We start from the raw sequence: 19,534 nt of genomic DNA, 5'->3' as shown, positions 1-19,534 counted from the left end.
AGGTTGGCCTTCAATAGAAGGATTTGGGAGAGCAGGCCGTTCCAGACAGAACAGTGTGGGCAAGGCCTGGAGGTGGGTGAGGGCAGGGCAGGTCCCAAAACGGTGAGAGCACGCTGGGGTGGGTCAGAGACCCAGGCAATGGCAGCCGAGCTTTGAAGGCGATGCTGAGGGATTCAGACACTATTTGGGGAGCGGTAGGGAGTGAGCGAGGTTTAGAGGAAGGTGTGCCTTGATCTGTTTTTGAGGCAGATCACAGGGGCAGCCATTGGGACAAGGTCCTGGGAAAGCCCAGTGGCAGAGTGTGGAAGATAATTGGAGGCCCTCGCAACAGCGCAGGTGACACAGGAGGAAGGCCTGGGGGGTGGGGGGAACGGATTTGGGATGGAGGGGAGGAGGCAGATAGAAAAGACAGGGCTTTCTGACGCCTGCTCAGGGGGAGAACAGCCCAGAATATGACCACGCCTAACAGGGCAACAGAGGGGGGAGAACCCCCATCTTGGACAGCCCCTGGCAGAAGCAACACCCATGCTCCCAACTCTGCTCTCCCAGGGAGTGGCTGGCCTGAGGCCACTGCTTCTCAAACTGGGCTGCCCTTTGAAGTCCTCTGGGAGGCTTTTAAAAATACCAGTGCCTGGTTGGATGCCACCTGCAGGGAATCTGGCCCAATGGGCAGGGGTGTGGCCTGAGGTTGGGGTATTTGAGAGCTCCCCAGCCGGTGCCAACATGGACAGTCCCTGCCCCAGAGAATTCTCTTGCTGTACAGGGTCAGGCCGTCCTGCTGCTGTCAGTTTGTCATTATTCATTGGTAGGATTTCTTCATTAAGTGCTATGTCTTGTGACGGTAAGCTCCGCGAAGACAGGAATTGTGTTCATTTCCTGTGGCTGCGAGCACGTTTCTGTCAAGGCAGCTGCTTCACGGTCGTGGGGAACCCGGGAAGACCAGAGAATTCCATGCCCCACTGTTTCCTCTCTTCTCCAGCATCTGGAGCAGTGTTCCTTGCCTTCCTTGGCTCTGGCCCTGTCCTCTGCCTTCAAAGCCGGCCTCTTCTCTCTGAGCCTGCTTCCCTCTGCTGCCGTCAGGAGGCCGTCCTCTCTGCTGCCTCACACCTCCCTCCCCCTCCCTCACCCAGACCCTTAGGAGGGCATTTAGGGCCTATCCGGATAATCCAGGATTACCGTCCCTTCTCAGGGTCCTTCACTCGATCACATCCGATCACATCTGCGCAGTCCTTTCTGCCGTGGAAGGTAACCTTCACAGGCCCAGGGATTAGGACCTGGATATCTCTGGGAGGGCCCTTCTTCAGCCTGCCTTGTGGGCTCCTGTTACTTTTGTTTGCCTCTGTGGGCTCGCCACCTAACACAGTGCCTGGGACACAGTGACATAGTGACACAGTGTGAGCAGGGAGATAGCAGAAACCCAGGGCACCTGCCGATCAGAATCACTCTGCGTTAGAGCCGGACTCGTGGGGATGCAGCAGGAGAGCTGAATGCGGTGGTGGAAGAGCCAGGCATGGGGGATTGCCCTTGGTGTCCCCTGAAATGCATGTCACTTCCCAGCATACACCCCTTCCCCACCCCATTCAGTGGCTTTCCATTATCCTGGGGATAGAGGCCCGTGAGGCTGTTCCCTCCTCAACTCCCCCAGCTTTCTCTCCTCACCCCCGCCACCCTGAACTGCCCCTAAAGTTGTACCTGCCACCCTTGTATCATCGCTGCTTCTATGATTTCCTTTCTCGTCTAGTAGATCTAAACTCTGGAGGACAGCCATGAGCTTACCTTGCCCCCCCCTCCCTGATTTCCAGCCCCAAGGGTAGTGGGTGCCCTAGTACATGTCAGGTGAATAAAGGAACGTCAAACTAATAAGTTGTTAAGAGCCGGACAGCCTTGCTTTTGAGCATATTGGCTTCTTGGGGGACACTGGATGGTTAGGTCATTCCCTGGTGCCTGCACGAGTGGCTGGCTGACAAGTCATTAAAAAATATTTGGCAGGGGTTGGATACAATGAGCCTGGTAAGACAGAAGAAGGTTCCAGAAGGAGAGTTTAGCGAGAGCCTTGGAATCATGTCGTGGGAGACCCCAAAAGCCCATCAAATGAGATTCAGTGGATAATCGGGTGCCGCAGCGGGCCATTACTAAAATAGGAGTTGGAGTGAAGTCAGAGATGGAGGGAGGTTTACCTGGCAGCAGTCAGCAAGGCTTCACCCATGGAAGGAAGGAAAGTCATTCCATGTCAGTAACCCAGACAAGATGTGATGATAGCTTTAATGTGGAACCATCTAGAATGTCCCAAACAAATGGTAGAGCTTGGATTCAGAGTGAGGGAGAGACACACTCAGGAGCTGATGTACCATACCCCGGGCACACGTATGAAAAATGGCACAGGAGCAGGTGTCCAGGGTGACTGTGTGTTTGCAGAGAGCGTGATGCCTCCCCATTGTGACCCATTCAGTCAGCAAGGAAGGAACCCCATTTCTTATTCATGGGATTTTGCACCTTCATATCCTCAGTATCTATTTCTTTAGATTTCGACCAAGCTCCCGTACCTGGGATCAGAGTGCATTGACACATTAAGACTGGCCGCCGGAAAGTTCTCTGGAAAAGGACAAAGCAATCACAGTGACAGGCCTCCCCTGCCTGAAGAGAAATCCACTAATATTTTTTGTCTCCTGTCCTGACATCCCATAACACACTTCTGTACCCATTTCCCACACCGATCTATATAGTAAGCAGTGACCAGGAGCGATCCAACTATTTAGGGAGCTGTCGGTGCCACGGGGTTGGTTATAATGAACTAATCTTGCTTTCCACCCAAAAGGGAAACCACAAAAGCAAAGGAAGACTCGAGCTTGGGTTCTTTGGTTCAGCGGGCTGACTCGGCGCCGTGTCCCCCGTTCGCACAGCAGCAGAGCACTAGTGAGAGGGAGGTTCCAGCTCACCGAGGAGAACCTGTTCTCGGCCTCCATGGCCTCACGGGACAGCCGAGGCTATGATGTTTCCTGCTCTGCCTCCTCGGGGGTAGGAGCTCCTACGGGACAATGTGCGTAATCGAGCTTCGTGCGCTGTGATGCGCAGTCAAGACCTGAGGGGTGCTTTCCGCTATGGTATTGTCCCCGTTACCAGTATTGGCGTGGACGGGGTGGGGAGGGCTGCTGGCAAGAAGAAGCAAGCAGACCAGTGATTTTCCCCCAAGAGTGGCAGCTTGCAAAATTGCTTAGAACATGTGAAAGAGGAATTCTGGAAGAGTGGGCAACCTTTACCCGTTCTTTCCCGAATTGAAATTGTTTAAAAAAAAAAAAAACTTTTCTAGAAAAAATATTTTTCTAGAGTCCTCCCATACTAAACTGACTTGGTAAGACTTGTGCCTCAAGATAAAAGTGGCCCCCAAAGGGACCTTCCCTTCCTGCTTTCCCTCTGCTTCTCAGATATGTGGACAGTGGGGAGACTGGGAATGCAGCCAGCGCGTGTGTTGGGAGAGGGAGCCGGAGAGGGTGGTCCTCACGCCTGTAGCCTCCAGCCTTGGTCTGTCCTCCAAGAAGACATCCCATCAGCAGGGCCAACGGGAACCTTCGCCCTTCAGCCCAGAGCTGGTCCGTGGGGGTATCACAGGAACCCTCCCCGGTTAGAGAGGGCTGTTTCGGATCCAGGCCGGCCATGCCTTGTCTCTGGGCAGCCGGAGGCCACGGGGTCCTTGGCATAGACCATGACACGTCTCTCTGGCTCAGTGTGCTCACTCGTAAAATGAGCGGGGCTGGACAAGACCAGGTTTAGGTTTGTAATCTGTGCTCCGTAACTGCCCAGCAGCACTGGGTTTGGCCTTGCCTGACCAGTGCCGTTCAGCGATGATGGAGCACAGCCACGCAAGGGTCCCGTGCCTGCACCCCTGGGTGCAGATCCCTGGGGATCTGTGCAAGACCTGTAGCTGCTGGCTGGGCGGGAGGGGCTGGAGTTGGCGCCGAGGGCCCTGGGCCCGGAGAGGAGCCTGCCACCGTTTAGTGACTTACTCCAGGACATTCATCCCTTGGATGAGCTTTAAAAGCAGGAAGAAAGGAAAGGGGAGAGATGAAGAGGAAGGGGTGGGGAAGGGGGGAAGGGGGGAAGGGGGGAAGGCAGGCAGGCGCCTTGTCCCTATCAGCTCATCTGATCCTCACCACAGCCCTGGGAAATGAGAAGCAAAATGTGCATCAGGTCACCTTAAAGACACTTCCACTCTGACAAGGCTCAAGGCAAGTCTTCACCTCCCAGAGCAGGTGTTCTAAGGACAGGGGTGCGCCCAGTCGCGGCTCGCTGTGACCTGGGCGTCTTCGGGCGGTTCTTGTGTCGTTGCTGGGCACTTCAGAACATGCTGATGCCTGGTCCCCACCCCAGGATTTCAGACATAAACCCTCTGGGGTGTAGTCTGAGCCTCAGGACATTTAAGCTAATGTGATTTATAGTTGTAAAAGATCTTTCTAGAAGATAAAGGACTGGAGGAGGGGCCAAGAATGGGAAGCTGAAGACCAGGCAGGAGGGGGGAGGCGGGAGTGGGGAAGTGATTGCAGGGACCCCACAAGAGATTCCAGGGACTCTGGAGGGTGGCGGTAAGAAACAAGAGAGGCAGGCGAAGCAGGAACCTGCTTGGGAGGTGCTGTGGGCAGGCCAAGCTGGTGCATGTCCGTGCGTGCTCACACGTGTCCCTCTGAAGGCTGTCGACTCGGAATCCATGGCAGAGGGCATTCTCCCGGCTGTGGCAGACTTCGGGCCACCGAAGGCAGCCAGTGCCGGCCTTGCAAGTCAGATCCCAACAGAGCGGGGGTCCTGGCTCTTTGCTCATTCCCAAGGGATGGCAGCCCAGCTTCTCCTGGCCCGGGGGACTGGCGCCTCTGGCTTCCGCCGGGAGCAGGGAGAAGCTCCCCTGACCGGTGGTGTGGGGTGAGAGGAAGGTCACGGGTTACATCCCCGGGTCACCTTGCCCCATGCTAGTGTCCTGCGGCTGCGGTAGCAGACTGAGCAACTCAAGACAACACAAATGGCCATGCAGTCCTGGAGGTCAGAAGTCAAACTTCAGATTCCTGGAGCTAAAGCCACGACGTGGGCAGGGCCAGTTTCCCCCGGGGGCTCTGGAGGAGGATCCCCTTCCCTTGCTTCCCCGGCTTCCAGTGGCCATCTGCATTCCTTGGCCTGTGGTTCCTCTGCCCACCTCCAAAGCATGTCTGCCCCTCTCCATTTGCACCTTCGATCACCTTCTCCCTATCCGTAGTCACAACCCGCCCCCCACCTCCGCTTATAATGATCCTTCGGATTCTGTTAAGGCCCACCTGGTTAAGCCAGGACCATCTCTCCATCCCAGGGTCTTTCTCCAAATCCCCTCATCCAAGTCCCTTTTGCTATATTGGGTCCCGTTCACAGGTCCCAGGATTGGGACCTGGATCTCTTTGGAGGCCGTAATCCCACCTCCTACACGCTGTACAAAGAGACGCAGACCCATCGCCCCTGGAGGCAGTTTAACCCCATGTGATTTTTGTCCAGGATGAGACTAGCCTGGATGAATGGCTTTGTGGAGAATGTTCTATCAGAGAGGAAGAATAAACCTTCAGCCTTTATCCCAGGCTTTGAGATGAAGGGGAGTCTCTTGGAGGAAGAGATGAAAGAGGTTCAAGAGAGAGCTGTGGGTTTGGGGGTGCAGAGGATGAACGGAGGGGTTGGAGACAGGAGTGGGGGACAGGATGGGGAGAGGGATCTGATGGGAGCATCTGAGCAACTCCTGAAAAGCCCCCGTCTTGCCCTGATCCGTGCCCCGGGAACAGAGAAAGCCCCCTCGTCTCCCGGCTCTGGGAAGATGGAGTGTTCGTGCCTCTGCCACAAGGAGGGAAATGAAAAGGTTACACCAGGAATTGTCGATATGATGAATCCCTGTGGTCTCACGGCCTCTCCAAATGTTTTGATAGCAACATTTGATGGATTGTAAATCAGAGCAAGCCCGTCTTAAACATTTGATAGCACCTTATTTATTTATGTATGTGACACGTAAAACCAAAATTGATTCCTGTTTCTTTCTGTCTCAGCAAGATTTTTTTTTTCCTGCTTTCAGAAACCCGTCCCTCTGCTCCCAGCCCTGCTTTGCCATGTTTGCCAGTGTGTGGGGGTGTGTGGCGATATGTGCTGGCGGCTGTTAGGATTTTCTCTACCCAGAAAAAAGGACACTTTGCCTTGGAAAGGATGAGAGCATGGGGAATTAGCTTTGTTTCAACATGTGTCTTAATCTTGTTGCCTTTTGTTTTTTGTTTTTTGTTTTATGAGAGTCTTGCTCAGAGAAAGAGATGGAATAAGATAGTTACAGTGTGATAGATTTGTGATATGAACCCCAGACCAACACGAAAACAATTTCCCGATCGTCCTGGCTTGCATCGGAGCTCCCGTGAGCCCCGCCAGGGGATCACATCCACTTGGCCTTTGACATAACTCTTGCTACCGTGATAATTTCCAGTTTATAATACATCACCTCATCATCAACACTGCTACCATTTATTGAGTGTTTATGGGGACCTGGTGTCACGATGGGGTCTTTTAAGCATTACACTGTTTACGGCAACCTAACAACCCTGCGAGGTAGGCATTAGCTCTAGATTTATAGATAAAGAAACCAGGTCTTGCAAAATATCTTGTCAGTGTCAAACAACTGGTAAGAGTTGGGCGGGGCCTCACTTCAAACCACAGTCTGTTCTAATTCCAAAGCCAGTGGACTGACTCACTCTGCTTTACTGGCTTCTCAGCTAAAACGTCGTTGACCCACTGCGACACTGACGACACACAGCCACCCAGCAGAACCCAGTGCCCCAACACGATGGCCTTTGAGAGACACTTCACCCACCTGCTCTGGGAGAGAGGCCACTTGAAGTCTTATAATGATGGTGAAGGACAAGACTCTGCGTCCTCTCTCCATGCTTGCATTCTGCCCCCGACCATCCCGCATCTCATGGTTTGTCTTACCTAATGGACAAGCTTGTCACCTCTGAGAACCTTTCAGCTTTGATGCCCTGTGGACCTTCTTGATTCTGGTCTTTAGTCTTTGGGTTCTTCGGACCTTCTTGATTCTGGTCTTTAGTCTTTGGGTTCTTCCATTAAAAGCAGAGTATGGGGGGAGGGGCCCCTGGGTGGCTCAGTGGGTTAAGCGTCCAACTCTTGATTTCAGCCCAGGTCAGGATCACAGGGTCGTGAGATCGAGCCCCACATCGGTCTCCATGCTCAGCATGGAGCCTATTTAAGATTCTCTCCCTCCCTTTGCCCCTCCCCACCACCGCTTGCTCGTTCTCTCGCTCTCCAAAAAAAAAAAAAAAAAAAGGAGAATGGTATTTGGGCACAAAGTCTTTATTTGTAAACCATCAAGACAAAGCTTCATTTTAACTACTTAAAAAAAAAAAAACCTGTATGTTAAAATTTCCTTTTTTAATCTGCTTTATAAAAACTATTACTAGAGACTAAACTTTTTTCTAGTCTTTCATCTAGACTCCCCGATGACACCCCCTCCTCCAAACCTTTTTGAGAGCTGTGTGGAGCTCTCAACTTCCCTCATGTCCAACTATTCCTCAGTTGTCCTAAGTGAGGGAAAGAAGAACTTTCTTCCATTTTAAAACCATCGAAGATTTTTGTTTTCATGCGGGTGAGTGAAAAGTTGTGCTTCTCAATGACCCTTTTGAAAGCGTTTCTGAAAGAGCATCATTGCAGAAAACAGAATTTTTAAATAATAACTGAATCGCTTGAAAATCCCTTTGCCGCGAATACAGAATGTCCCCCGCGGTCAGCGAGTCTGCCCCTCTGTGGTCGCTGATTTGCACAAGCGAGTCAAGGAGCCTCGTTCTCGGTGGAGTCCCAGGCCCCGGATTCAGGTCCTCGAAGAGGCGGCCCCTGGTCCTCTCACGGACAGGGCTGTTCGGTCACCATCGCGCCATTTTTCAAAACTCTCTGCAGGGGTGCCTGGGTGGCTCAGTGGGTTAAGCCTCTGCCTTCCGCTCAGGTCGTGATCTCAGGGTCCTGGGATCGAGCCCCGAATCAGGCTCTCTGCTCAGCGGGGAGCTTGCTTCCCTCTTGTTCTCTGCCTGCCTCTCTACCTACTTGTGATCTCTCTCTCTCTGTCAAATAAATAAAATCTTTAAAAAAAAAATCTCTCTGCAGAGCACTCAGCACTATCAAAGGGCTTTTTGCCATTTATTTCCATCTTCCCCTCCAATCTCGATCAGAGACACCTGGAGAGCAGGAATCTTCTGTCTCACTTCCTAAGTATGTCCGGCAGCGTCTGGCATGTAGCAGGCAGGAGGGAATGAACAAACACACAAACGAATGTAGGAGTTGTGATCTCCTTTCCAAGGCCCGTGTTTCCATTTCTTAAAAATAGGTCCTGTGCTCTGTTTCCCTTTTAAAACACCAGGAATGTTGGAGGATGGGAATGGGGTGTCCAGATGCACCTGGGGGGTTGGTGGAATGCACCCCTCGCCACCGGCTCCCACTGCTTCTCGGGAGGTGCTCGAGACAAGGTCAGATTCACGTGTAGACACATGGCGTTCAGTCATGGCTTGTGTTGTTAGGTGTGTACTGCAAGAAGTGTGTTTCTAGAAATAGAGCATTAATGTTTGTCCATGACATACTTCTCTGGATGAGCAAGGATGCAAGGCTAACCCTCTAATGGGTCCCTCCCGCTCCCACCCGGAGATTCTTTCTTGAGGAGAGGGATTGGTGTGGGATTAGAGCTGTCACAACCAGAATGAGACAATGTTGCAAATGGGCATGTCACCTGGCACGTCTGTCGTGGCAGGAAAAGGCTGAGAATTGCTGTTTTAGAAAGGGATGCTGGCGGTGAGGAGGTTGGCCCGAAACTGTGTCTGTCGAGATGTTTGCAATTACAGGTGACAGAAAACCCCATCAAAGTGACATCAGTGTGCTGGATTCGGGCAGAGCGGCATTCAGCGGGCTCGCTGTCTGCATCTCTCAGGCCAGCGTGCCGCTCAGCTCTCGGGCAGGGTCCCCCACGTGTGGCAAGAAGGCCACCGGCAACCTTGCGCTGCCATCCAGTCGGTTTCGGCAACTCCACCAGAAAGGAGTGTGTGTCCCCCCAAGTTGTTCTGAAAGAACCGGCCGAGGGAACCACACTGGTTCTGGCCGCTTGGCTGGGGTCCCGAGCCCATTCTGGAGTCACTTATCATGGCTGGAGTGCTCAGACCCAAGTCCCGCGCCCACCGCCGGAGATCCCATGTGGACCCAGCGTGGGCAGGGACCTTTCTCTGCCCAGGGCTGACCTGCCATTGCCAGAGGAGGGGGGAAGCCCTTTGGCCCAGGGCGGGGAGGCCAGCCACAGACAAGTGAAGCCCAAAGGCCCGGCCAAGACACAGGGAGTGGCTGTGGTTGCGGCTGCTGGGGGAGGGCATGGGGGGACTTGACCTCGCACGAGGAGTGGGGGTTTGGGAGGCATGGGGAAAGCAGTCAGGAAGAGGGGGAATGCTGAGTAAGCTGTGGGGTGAGGGAATCCGGGTTTCCAGTCTCAATGACAGAGAAGATGATGGGACTTTTATTTGGAGTGAGGAGCTTTACGGAAAGATCGGGTGTGAGGCAAGGGATCCACGAGGTTCTAGAAGTGTTACATTTGGGGCGCCCGTGAGACTCCCCGCGATGGGCATAGATGCCCAGAATACACATTTGGAAGACCCTCAAAGGCCGTCCATCCGAGACTCTGCCGAATTTCCCCATCAGATATCTTCCAGGTGGGGCAACTGAATGGAGGAGTCTCTTTTCCAACTGAGCAGGAAAGGATCATCCGGGTTGTTTTGTTTTGTTTTGTTTAAGGTTTATTTATTAATTTTGGAGAGAGAGAGAGAGAGAGCAGGGGGAGGGGCAGAGGGAAAGAAGCAGACTCCTCGCTGAGTGGAGAGCCCTAGCTGGGGCTCCGTCTCATGACCCTGACCCTGACTTCATGAGCTGAGCTGAAATCACAAGTCAGACGCTTGAACTGACTGAGCCACCCAGGTGCCCCCATCTGATTTTTTCATTTATGTGTTATTTTCCTTGGGTTTCATGAACCATCTTGACCTTGTCGGGTTGTTTTGTTTTGTTTTTTTAATCAAGTTTCAGTGGAGAACGGCCCCTCCAGCCTTTGCACACACAGTGTACCTCCCTTGTCGGCCCACGGTCCGAGTGGGAGGGCTGGGGCTCTGCAGAGGGGGCCGGGGCCGGAGAGGCTGTTCGGTGGCTAGCTCTTTGCGAGGATGAGTGTAGAGCTTTGGGGTGGAGGAACTGGGGGAAGGCGGTTTACCCCACACAGTCAGGAAGGGGAACAGATTTGGCAGTTGGAGAGAAAAACATCAGCAGAGCGGGGAAGGGCAGAGCACACCGAGGCGAGGGGTGAACAGGGCGGTCCTGGAGGAGGGAAGCCAGTAAGAAAGGCTGAGGCTTCAGTAAGTTGACGTGACTTGTCCAGGCTCCCCCAGGGACAAAGGGCAGGAGCAGATGTGCAAAGCAAGTCTCCTTCACTCGGGGCGGGAGCTCCTAACCTCTGCCATGGAGAACAAGAGTTGGTACAGTGATGTACGGGGGCGCCTGGGGGGCTCAGTTGGTTGAGCATCTGACTCTTGATTCTGGCTCAGGTCACGATCTCAGGATCATGAGATCGAGCCCCGTGTTGGGCTCCGTGCCCCACGCTGGGCTCCACACCCTGCATCAGGCTCACATTCAGCGTGGAGTCAGCCCAAGATTCTCTCCCTCTCCTTTCTCGCGCTTGGGTGCACAAACACCTCTCTCTCTGTCTCAGACAAATAAATAAATAAAATCTTTAAAAAAAAAAAAAGTGTCAACCAGGGCAGAATGAAGCAGCTTTGGGAAACTGGGTGTTGCTTTTTACTTTTGTTTTGCTTTGTTTACTTTTTTAGGGAAATGGGAACCCGAGGTGTTCTGAACCCAGAGGGATGGGGCTTCGGGGAAAGGAGAGGAGCTGAGACTTCGAACGAGGGCTCGGCTAGAGTCCCCGAGGAGCAGCAGGCCAGTGGAGGGGCTAGGCTCGTCGTGGGGACACCTGCTACCTCCCCTGAGGTGGAGAGAAGAGGGATACGTGTGGAGATGGGGAAGAAGGTGCCCTTTGTCTTGCGACTTGATCGTCTCATAAGATAGAAGGCAAATCTAAAATAGACAGGCAAAGTTAGTAAAATTAAAAATATTGGCACAGTTGCCATAGAAATTTCTAGGGGCATGAACAAAACATGAGTAAGAAGATCTCCGAGCCGCACGACTCCGATGAGCTGAGCTAGCGTGAGTGCACGGCACCCTCCCCAGGGGTTGGCAGCCCAGGAAGGGATGGGGGGAATGAAGTCAGGGGTCGCAGGGTAGACTGGAGAGGGGGGAAGGGGAGTCAGGGTGCAGAACAAACCGTAACCGTACCGCTTAGCCTCACTTTGGCACTAATGTCGGCTCACTCACTCAGATCACCTGTTTGAAGAACCAGAACAGGCCGGCATGAAAGGTTCTCCTTCAGCCTGATCCCGCAGGTGGAGAAGCCCCCCATTTCCTAGATGTGGAAACTGAGGCTGGCCTGGTGAATGAGCGCGCCGCATTTGGAGTTCTCCGGGCTGCCTGTGGGTTTGGGGCCTGTGAGGTGGGCATCCTGGCTGTGGCCAGAGAAGGAGGGACACCTCCATTAGTGAGTGGCAGATCCGGGGTTGAAACTAGAGGAGAGCGGGCTCCAGCCTGTGTCCCTTTCCACAATCCAGGCGGGCGCTAGTGACAAGGGCTGAGGGGGAGAAAGACCACGGGAGGCCAGGTCCTCTGTGGAGTCTGTTGTTTCCGAGTAAACGAGTACCTTCTGGGCTCCGGGCTCACATAGGTCCAGAACGGGTCTGCCTTCTCAGGCGTCGCCGCTGGCTTTCTTTGTCCCCCTGCCTTTACTGCCCTGCCTCCGGTCACCACTCCTCCCCCGCTGCTAGCAGGAGACCAGCCCCCTTTCAGAGCCCTGTGTTGCCTAAATGCACGGCCACGCTAATGAGGGTGGCTGCAAAGTTCATCTCATCCCCGGAAACTGGTTTGGCTAGAGGACGCCAGGCAAGCTTTTTTCAACCGAGTAAGAGAGCATCTCAAAGTAACAAGTGGAAAAAGACATTACAATTCAATTAAAATCTTCCCCCTTTGAACACTCCCAGAGGGAGAAAGCCGCTCAGAATTGGTGAGAAATCTAATTTATGGGCTCAGTGTCAGGAAATGGAGTGGTTCACAGTGAGCAGCTGTGCGTCCCGGGGACCAGGCCGAGGGTGTCAAGCGAGAGCTCTCTGGGCCCCACCCCCGCCAGCAAGCCCGTTACCTCTCCGGGCCTGTTTCCTCATCTGTGAAATGACGATGATGGCCACGTGCTGCTGTCATGGGGATCACGGAGATGATGCATGGACCCGGCATGTGGTTAACACCATCCTGCCTGCGCTTTACCAGACCAACAAACTCCTTTTCTTTAAGAAAAAAAGAAAAAAGGCCAGCTGAGCACCTGAGCCATAAAAACACAAGAAATAGCATCGTTTTTTATTTTTTTTAGATTTTATTTATTTATTTGACAGAGAGAGACACAGCAAGAGAGGAACACAAGCAGGAGGAGCGGGAGAGAGAGCAGCAGGCTTCCCGCCAAGCAGGGAGCCCAGTGTGGGGCTCGATCCCAGGACCCTGGGATCAGACCTGAGCTGAAGGCAGACGCTTAACAATTGAGCCACCGCCCCCAAGAAAAAGCATCTTAAAGTTCACCTCCGGGGCCCCTGGCTAGCTCTGTCCATAGAGTGTCCGACTTCCGATTTCAGTTCAGGTCTTGATCTCAGGGTGGTGAGATCGAGCCCTGCTTCGGGCTCTGCGCTCAGGGGGAAGCGGGTATGCTTGAGATTGTCTCCCTCTGCACCTCCCCTTACTGTCCCTCTTCCTCTCTCTCCCTCTCTCCCTTTCTAAAATAAGATAAGCGACTCTTAAAAAAAAAAAAAAAAACCTTCCCCACCCCCAGCCACCCGCTGTGCTGCTGTGGACTGTTGTGTCTAAAGCGGTCTTACGTTCTGTTACCAAGCACCCAGCGTTCTGTTCCCTTTTCTTTGGGCGTCGCTGTTTTAATACAGTTCTTCCCTCACTTCTGCATTGTCCTTTGAATTGTCATTGCCCTCGGGGGCCAAGCCCTTCTACTCCAGCCCAACCTAGAAAAACACCTCAGTCTTCACACCGTAGAGCTCGCCTCCGCCCACCCACGTCTGAGTTAGGAGAGGCGAGGTGTCGTACCTGCCCAGGCCACTGCACCTGGAGGCACATCAGCCCAGTAAAGATTCCTATGCCTGCTTCTGGAGGTTTGGGTTTAATAAGTCTACACAGTGTGGGGGGCTCGGGAAAGGGATTTCTGCAAAGCAGCCCAGGTGATATCTAATGGGTGGGGAGCCACGTTGTAGGCCCATCCCACTCCCCACAAAATTCAAGTTTGGATTTAAGTAGGCTGGGGAGAAATCAGTAAAACTCAGGAACTAACTCGGGGTCACCAGTGACATTTCAAAAGTGATTCCCATTTAACAGGTGAGGAAATGGAGCAAGGATGGAGACAGGTGGGGGGCGTGCTGGGCAGTCAGAGCAAAGCCCAAGACCCCTGCATCAGGCTCCTTTCTTTCCACACACACCCCCACCCCCATCACCGCCACAGGGCACCTACCCTTCTGGATTCCTTCTTCTGAGACAGCAGTGGGCTGGGGGGATGTTGTAACTTCAGACCATAAAGGAACAATCACACACTTACATGCACACGCGCGCGCACATACACACACACACACACACACACACACTCAAGGTCTACCCTTATGAACTGAGGCAGAATCCGTTAAGAGCTCTGTCAGAAGACCCAGCAAAGCTAAAAGCATCTTTTTTGGCTTTGATGTCTTGACAAGATGCTTCCTTTGAAAGCCCAGAGACAGCCCTGTTATTTCCTCTGACAGCCGCAGCGGAAAGCCCTGAAATGAGAAGCAGCGATCCCCCCACCCCGGATGCCCCGAGGTCCGATTTCTTGAGAGCGGCCCATGTGCTCCCCAGGGAGGTGCGACGCCGGCCTGGGAGGCCCAAGGGGCGTGGGCTCCCTGGCTGGCTCTGACCTCTGCTCCCCCTTGGACAGAGACCCCCAGCCACCAGGGTCTCTTAAGTCTGACTCTTTACCTGTTCCCACCCACGTGCCTTCCTGGGGGAGTCAGGAGCCTAGACGTTTCTCGAATCTGACAGCCAGGCTGTGTGTCAGTCGCCTTGCGACGAGTCTCCAGGGGCTGGTCTGACAGTCTGACCCATTTTTCCTTCCCCTGAGGGCCGCAGGCCACCTGTAGGGAGAGGCCAGGAAATGCTACCACCCTGAGTCTGGGAAGGAGGGGTGAGGAGGGATGACAGTGGGGAAGTGCATTTTCAGGGAAGCTTCCAGAACCTTCCTACTCCACGCCTGGCTTACCTCTGCGGGGCCATCCTCTGCTGGGGGCTGGCAGTATCTTGGTCCCACCCCGGACTCAGTGAATCAGAACCTGCATTTTAACAAGATCCCCGTACAGCTTGTATCCTAGCTCCGCTGCTCTGGGCTGAGTGACTTTGGCCAAGCTCCTTAACCCCTCTGAGCTTCCGAGTCTGCAGAGGGTCTTTGAAAAGTGAAGCACTTAAGGCTTGACATATACTAGGACTTCCGTGAATGTTAGCTGGCGTTGGTACTGGGAAAGCGATTGAGGGAGAATTGGTTTTACCGCATTCAGACTTGAATCATCCAGCCATGGGGAAGGAGGTCCAGACTGAATGGGAGAAAGTTCCAGATGCAAAGCAAAGAGCCCTCACCGTGTGCTTAGCGAACAAATGTCATGGCAGGGAGAGGTGTCTCTCCAGCAGCCTGTGCCTTCACTGTTTAATTTGGGGTTTGTTCAGATGATTGTTCTCTGCTTGGTTCGGGGCTTCCTACCTTCCCTGATGTGCCTTCTCTTCCTGCCACCCCCGCCTCACCACCCCATAGACGTATCTCCAAGACCTGCTGCTCCCATGACTCTGTTGCTGACAGAAGGAAACGGCGGCTCCTTGCCATGGCATTCAAGGCCCTCTACAGTCGAGGCCCAAGCTCACTCGTCAGCCTCTTCCCAGCTTCCACCCTCACTCTGCCCTTTGACCTCAGTCCCGTCATTCCCCAGACTCGTCCTTGCTCCTGCTGTCTCCTCTGTCCAGGAGTCTGTTCCTCTGATTGGGGTCCCCCTCCCCTTTCTCTCTATGCCAGGATCCTACTCCACCCGTGGAGCCCTGCTCCACCAACGGAGGCTGCATCGTGGGCCAGGAGCATGGGTTCGGCTTGGACTGACTTTGTTCAAGTCCCAGCTCTGCCGTGAACTTGCCATGTGAGCTCGGGCAAGGCACCTCGCCTCCCAGCCTGGGCACATTTCTCCGTCAACGGAGGCTCGCAGCGCCTGCCTCGCAGACCTGTTGTGAGGACTCATCCACGAAGTGGGAGCATTTCAATGCATCAGAGCCATGTCGTCTTATTTCTAGAAGAAGATAACCTCCTCTGGGAAGCTTTTTGCCTTCCTCCCGCCCTGTCCTACGGAATGAGGCACCGTGTGCTCTGTGTTCCGTTAGCTCCCTGCTTAGGGTCGCAGGCCACCCCACTCTGCATCTCACTACTGCTTGACTTTTCTCCATGGTGCTTATCAGCAGTCGGGCTTCTGCCCGTCTGTGCCCGTAACCGTGAGCTCCGCCAGAGCGGAGATTCCAGTGTCCTGGGTGCGTCTGCCCTCTTCGTGCTCAGTATTGGCAGATTATGTGAACAGATCACTTTCGTACCGTGGGGGGAGTCTGGTTGGCATTGCCCTGCCTGGCTGTTATGGACTGAGTCGTGTCTCCCCCATCACCTTCCCGCTGCTCCGCCAAATTTGTGTGTTCCAGTCCTACCCCTGAGCGCGGGACTGGATTTGCAGAGAGGGCTTTTAAAGAGGTGAGGAAAGGGGCACCTCGGTGGCTTAGATGGTGAAGCCTCTGCCTTCGGCCCAGGGCCTGATCCCAGCACCGGGCTCCCTGCTCAGTGGGGAGTCTGCTTCTCCCTCTAGTTCTCTCTCTCTGTCTCTCAAATAAATAAATAAAATCCTTTTTTTAAAAATTGTACTTCAAATGCCCAAATCTCTTGGCCAGTGTATGCAAATTTAGTCACCTTCCGTTGTGTCAACAGGACCCTCTGTGGAAGGTTAGGACCCCCTTCCCCTTACAGAGTTTCTCCATTCCTGTGAGCCCCAGTACATGCACACGCAGGTACAAGGGTGCACACACGTGTGCATACACAGTATTGAGACTGTGCTGTGCCTCCTTGCCCCGCATCAGCCACCGTTCCCACGAGGCAGCCATCCTGCAAGTAACTTCAACTTTCAGCCAGCATTTCTAGAAGGCGTACTATGGACCAGGTGTGGTTCTGGGCTCTGGGGAAACCACAGTGAAAAGTTTCTGCGTTTATGGAGTTTATATTCTAAAATAACACCATCTAGGGCGCCTGGGTGGCTCAGTCAGTTAAGCGTCTGCCTTGGGCTCCGGTCGTGGTACCGGGGTCCTGGGATTGAGTCCCACATCAGGCTCCCCGCTCAGCTTCTCACTCTCGCTCTCTCTCTCTCTGACAAATAAATAAAATCTTTAAAAAATAAAATACACTAAAATAGCACCGTCTAGTAGAAGGTACCTCAAGGATAGAAACAGCCTGCGCTGTTTAATGCAATAGCCACGGGCCACCCAGGGCTGCTGAGGACTTGAAATGTGGCCAGTGTGACTGAAGAACTGGCTTTTAATTTTATTTTCATTCATTTAAATTCAAAGAACCGCATGTGGCTAGTGGCTGGCGGATGGAAAGCACAGTTCTAGAGGAAGAAATAAGTAAGCAGGTAAATACTGCCCCCCTCCTCTCACCCCAAAAATGTAGGAGTAAATCTTAAATATTGAAAATTGCTACGAAGAAAGCGAAGTAGGGTAAGGAAATAGAGTGATGTGGGGAGGCATTTGCTTCGGTGGGGTGGCGGTCAGGAAAGTCCCCTCTGGCAGGGAATGTGATCACTGAGGAGTGCTGGGGCAGGACGGTCCCGCAGAGGCCCCGAGATAGAAGGGGTGCCCCTGCTCCAGCAGCCGGAGTGTGATGCCCGAGAGAGAGTAGGAACCCCAGGCCGGAACATTGGAGGGTTTGAGGACTGTTTTAAGGGGCCCGGAGAAAGGGCTTCATGCAGACCAGCAGCATGAACTGATTCTTATCTTAAAACATCCCTCTGCTCTGCAGAGGAAGGAAGCAGGAGACCCACAGGAGGCTGTCGCAGGCTTCCAGGCGGGCAGGAGAGGATGGTAGCTGAAGCAAGGCAGGGAGAAGGGGAAGCGGTACCAAGCGGTCTGATACTAGATTTATTTTGAAGATCGCATCGGCAGGATTGCTGATGGATTCACTGGGGCGACACAAGGAGGTTTGGGGCCAGAATGAGCCGTGGTGGAACCATTGACAGAGATGAGAAACCCTGGACGAGGCAGTGTATGGCTGAAGGGGAAATCAGGGTCTGATCAGCACGAACAGGGAGGCTGACAAGGGCGATTTGGGTGCGCTTAGCCAGAAGACACGGTCCCCTCTGCTCGGCTGTGTCCATGTCCTCTCCCCACCAGGGCCGTAAGGGATCGTCACTGGCTACTGCGGACATTGCCCAGCGTGGAAATTCCAGGGCTCCTCCTTAGGATGGCTTCGTCCTGGGTTCACAAGGGGAAATGGCCCTCCCTGGGTCCTGCTCAGCTTTGCACCTGAGCCCCTCAGCAGATGGGCGTGGGTAGAGTCCCGCAGAGTTGCTCATAAAAATAAGTCTTCATGGGGTGCCGGGGTGGCTCAGTGGGTTAGGCCTCTGCCTCTGTGTTGTGATCTCAGGGTCCTGGGATCGAGCCCCGCATCGGGCTCTCTGCTCAGCGGGGAGCCTGCTTCCCCCTCTCTCTGCCTGCCTCTCTGCCTACTTGTGATCTCTCTCTCTGTGTCAAATAAATAAATAAATAAAAATAGGTCTTCACTTTCACCTTCCCAAGCCCAAGCCACTGGGAAGGTCGAGAGGTGGTATGCCATCTCTCCCACTACCCTTCCTCCTAGATGTCAGCCATACGTGTTTCAAAACCCACCTCCCTTCTCCTTTAACCGCACAACGAAAGGGCCCCTCCATATCGGCGCATGCATTTAGATGCTCAGCATGGCTTATTCCCCAGCTTGCCTTCTGCTAACATATCCTACTCCTATTAAGCAAATTGTTCCTGTACTCCCCAGTTAATATTTGTTTAATGCAATTCCAATCAAAATTCTAACAGGATTTTTATTTTGCAGATGATTCTGATTTATGAGAATTGATTGAGGTGAATAAATGATCAAAATAACCCAGGAATGTTTTGCAAAAGAAGAGTGATAAGGAGGAATTCACTCTACCAGATATTAAAACACACTCATTTAGGGGGAGGGGGTTGATGTCACGTGGTAGTTGTATTTTTTTCTCAGAAGCCTCCATACTGTTTGTCACAGTGACTGCATAAAACATACTCTATTAAAAAAAAAAAAAATTAAGTGAGGCATAAGTACGGGTCCCAGTACCTAGATAAGAGGCACAGAATAGATGACTCAGAAACGCCCTAGTATATATAAAAATTTAATGTATGACAAAGATGATTCCATATCTAGAAAAGATAACACAGTATGTGCTATGAGATAATTGGTAACTTTCAAGAAAAATGGTTAGAATTGTATCTTACAGCTTAACCCAAGATCAGCTCAATTCCAGGTGTAACAAATAAAGCTAAAACACTCTAAGAAAACATAGAGTATTATGTCTCAGTTATCAAAGAAGACAATCACTTTCCTTTTTATTAAATGTGCAAATGATTTTTATGTATTTTTTCTGTTGAAATATGATTGACATATAATATCCTGTTATTTTCAGGTGCACCTTGTAGTGTTTCCATGTTTTCCTGTCATTAGGAAGTAGTCCCCACGATAAGTCTAGTCACCTTCTGTCACCGTACAAAGTTATTACAGTATCATTGACTATATTCCCTATGCTGCACTTTACATCCCCAGGACTTACTTTTTTATAAGTGAAAATTTGTACCTCTTAATCATTACCCTTTACCTATTTCATGTGCCCTGCCTGCCCCCGAACCCCTTCCCCGGAACCAGAGTTTGTTTCTTGTAACTGGAAATCACTTTCTACATATAAAATCACAATGAAAGGAACCACAAAAGAAAAAGGTTGGTAAATTTGCTGCCTCTAGAACTTAACATTTTTACATGTAAAACAAGAAAAACACCATTTACAAGAGTAAAAGATAAATGATAGACTAGAAAAATTTTGCAACAAATATAATAACATACTGATATTCTTAATCTGGAGAGAACTCCTACATTAATAATAAAACCACTGAGCATCACAAGATAAAAATGGCATAAATAAGCAATTAAAAAAGAAAGAACACACGTGGCAAGTAAATCTCTGGAAACAATTCAACCTGATTAGCAATCAAGGAAAGCACAAAGACATAT

At 52.3% G+C, this 19,534-nt stretch overlaps 1 protein-coding gene across 6 annotated transcripts in view; it reads left to right on the top strand.

Moving 5' to 3' along the window:
* ZHX2 (zinc fingers and homeoboxes 2) overlaps positions 1-19,534 on the top strand; it is a 156,065-nt gene that overhangs the window by 119,816 nt on the left and 16,715 nt on the right. The window lies entirely within an intron of this gene.

Source organism: Neovison vison, chromosome 4, assembly GCF_020171115.1.
Source record: "Neovison vison isolate M4711 chromosome 4, ASM_NN_V1, whole genome shotgun sequence".
NCBI classification, from domain to species: Eukaryota; Metazoa; Chordata; class Mammalia; order Carnivora; family Mustelidae; genus Neogale; species Neogale vison.
This window is presented reverse-complemented; position numbering and strand designations above follow the sequence as displayed.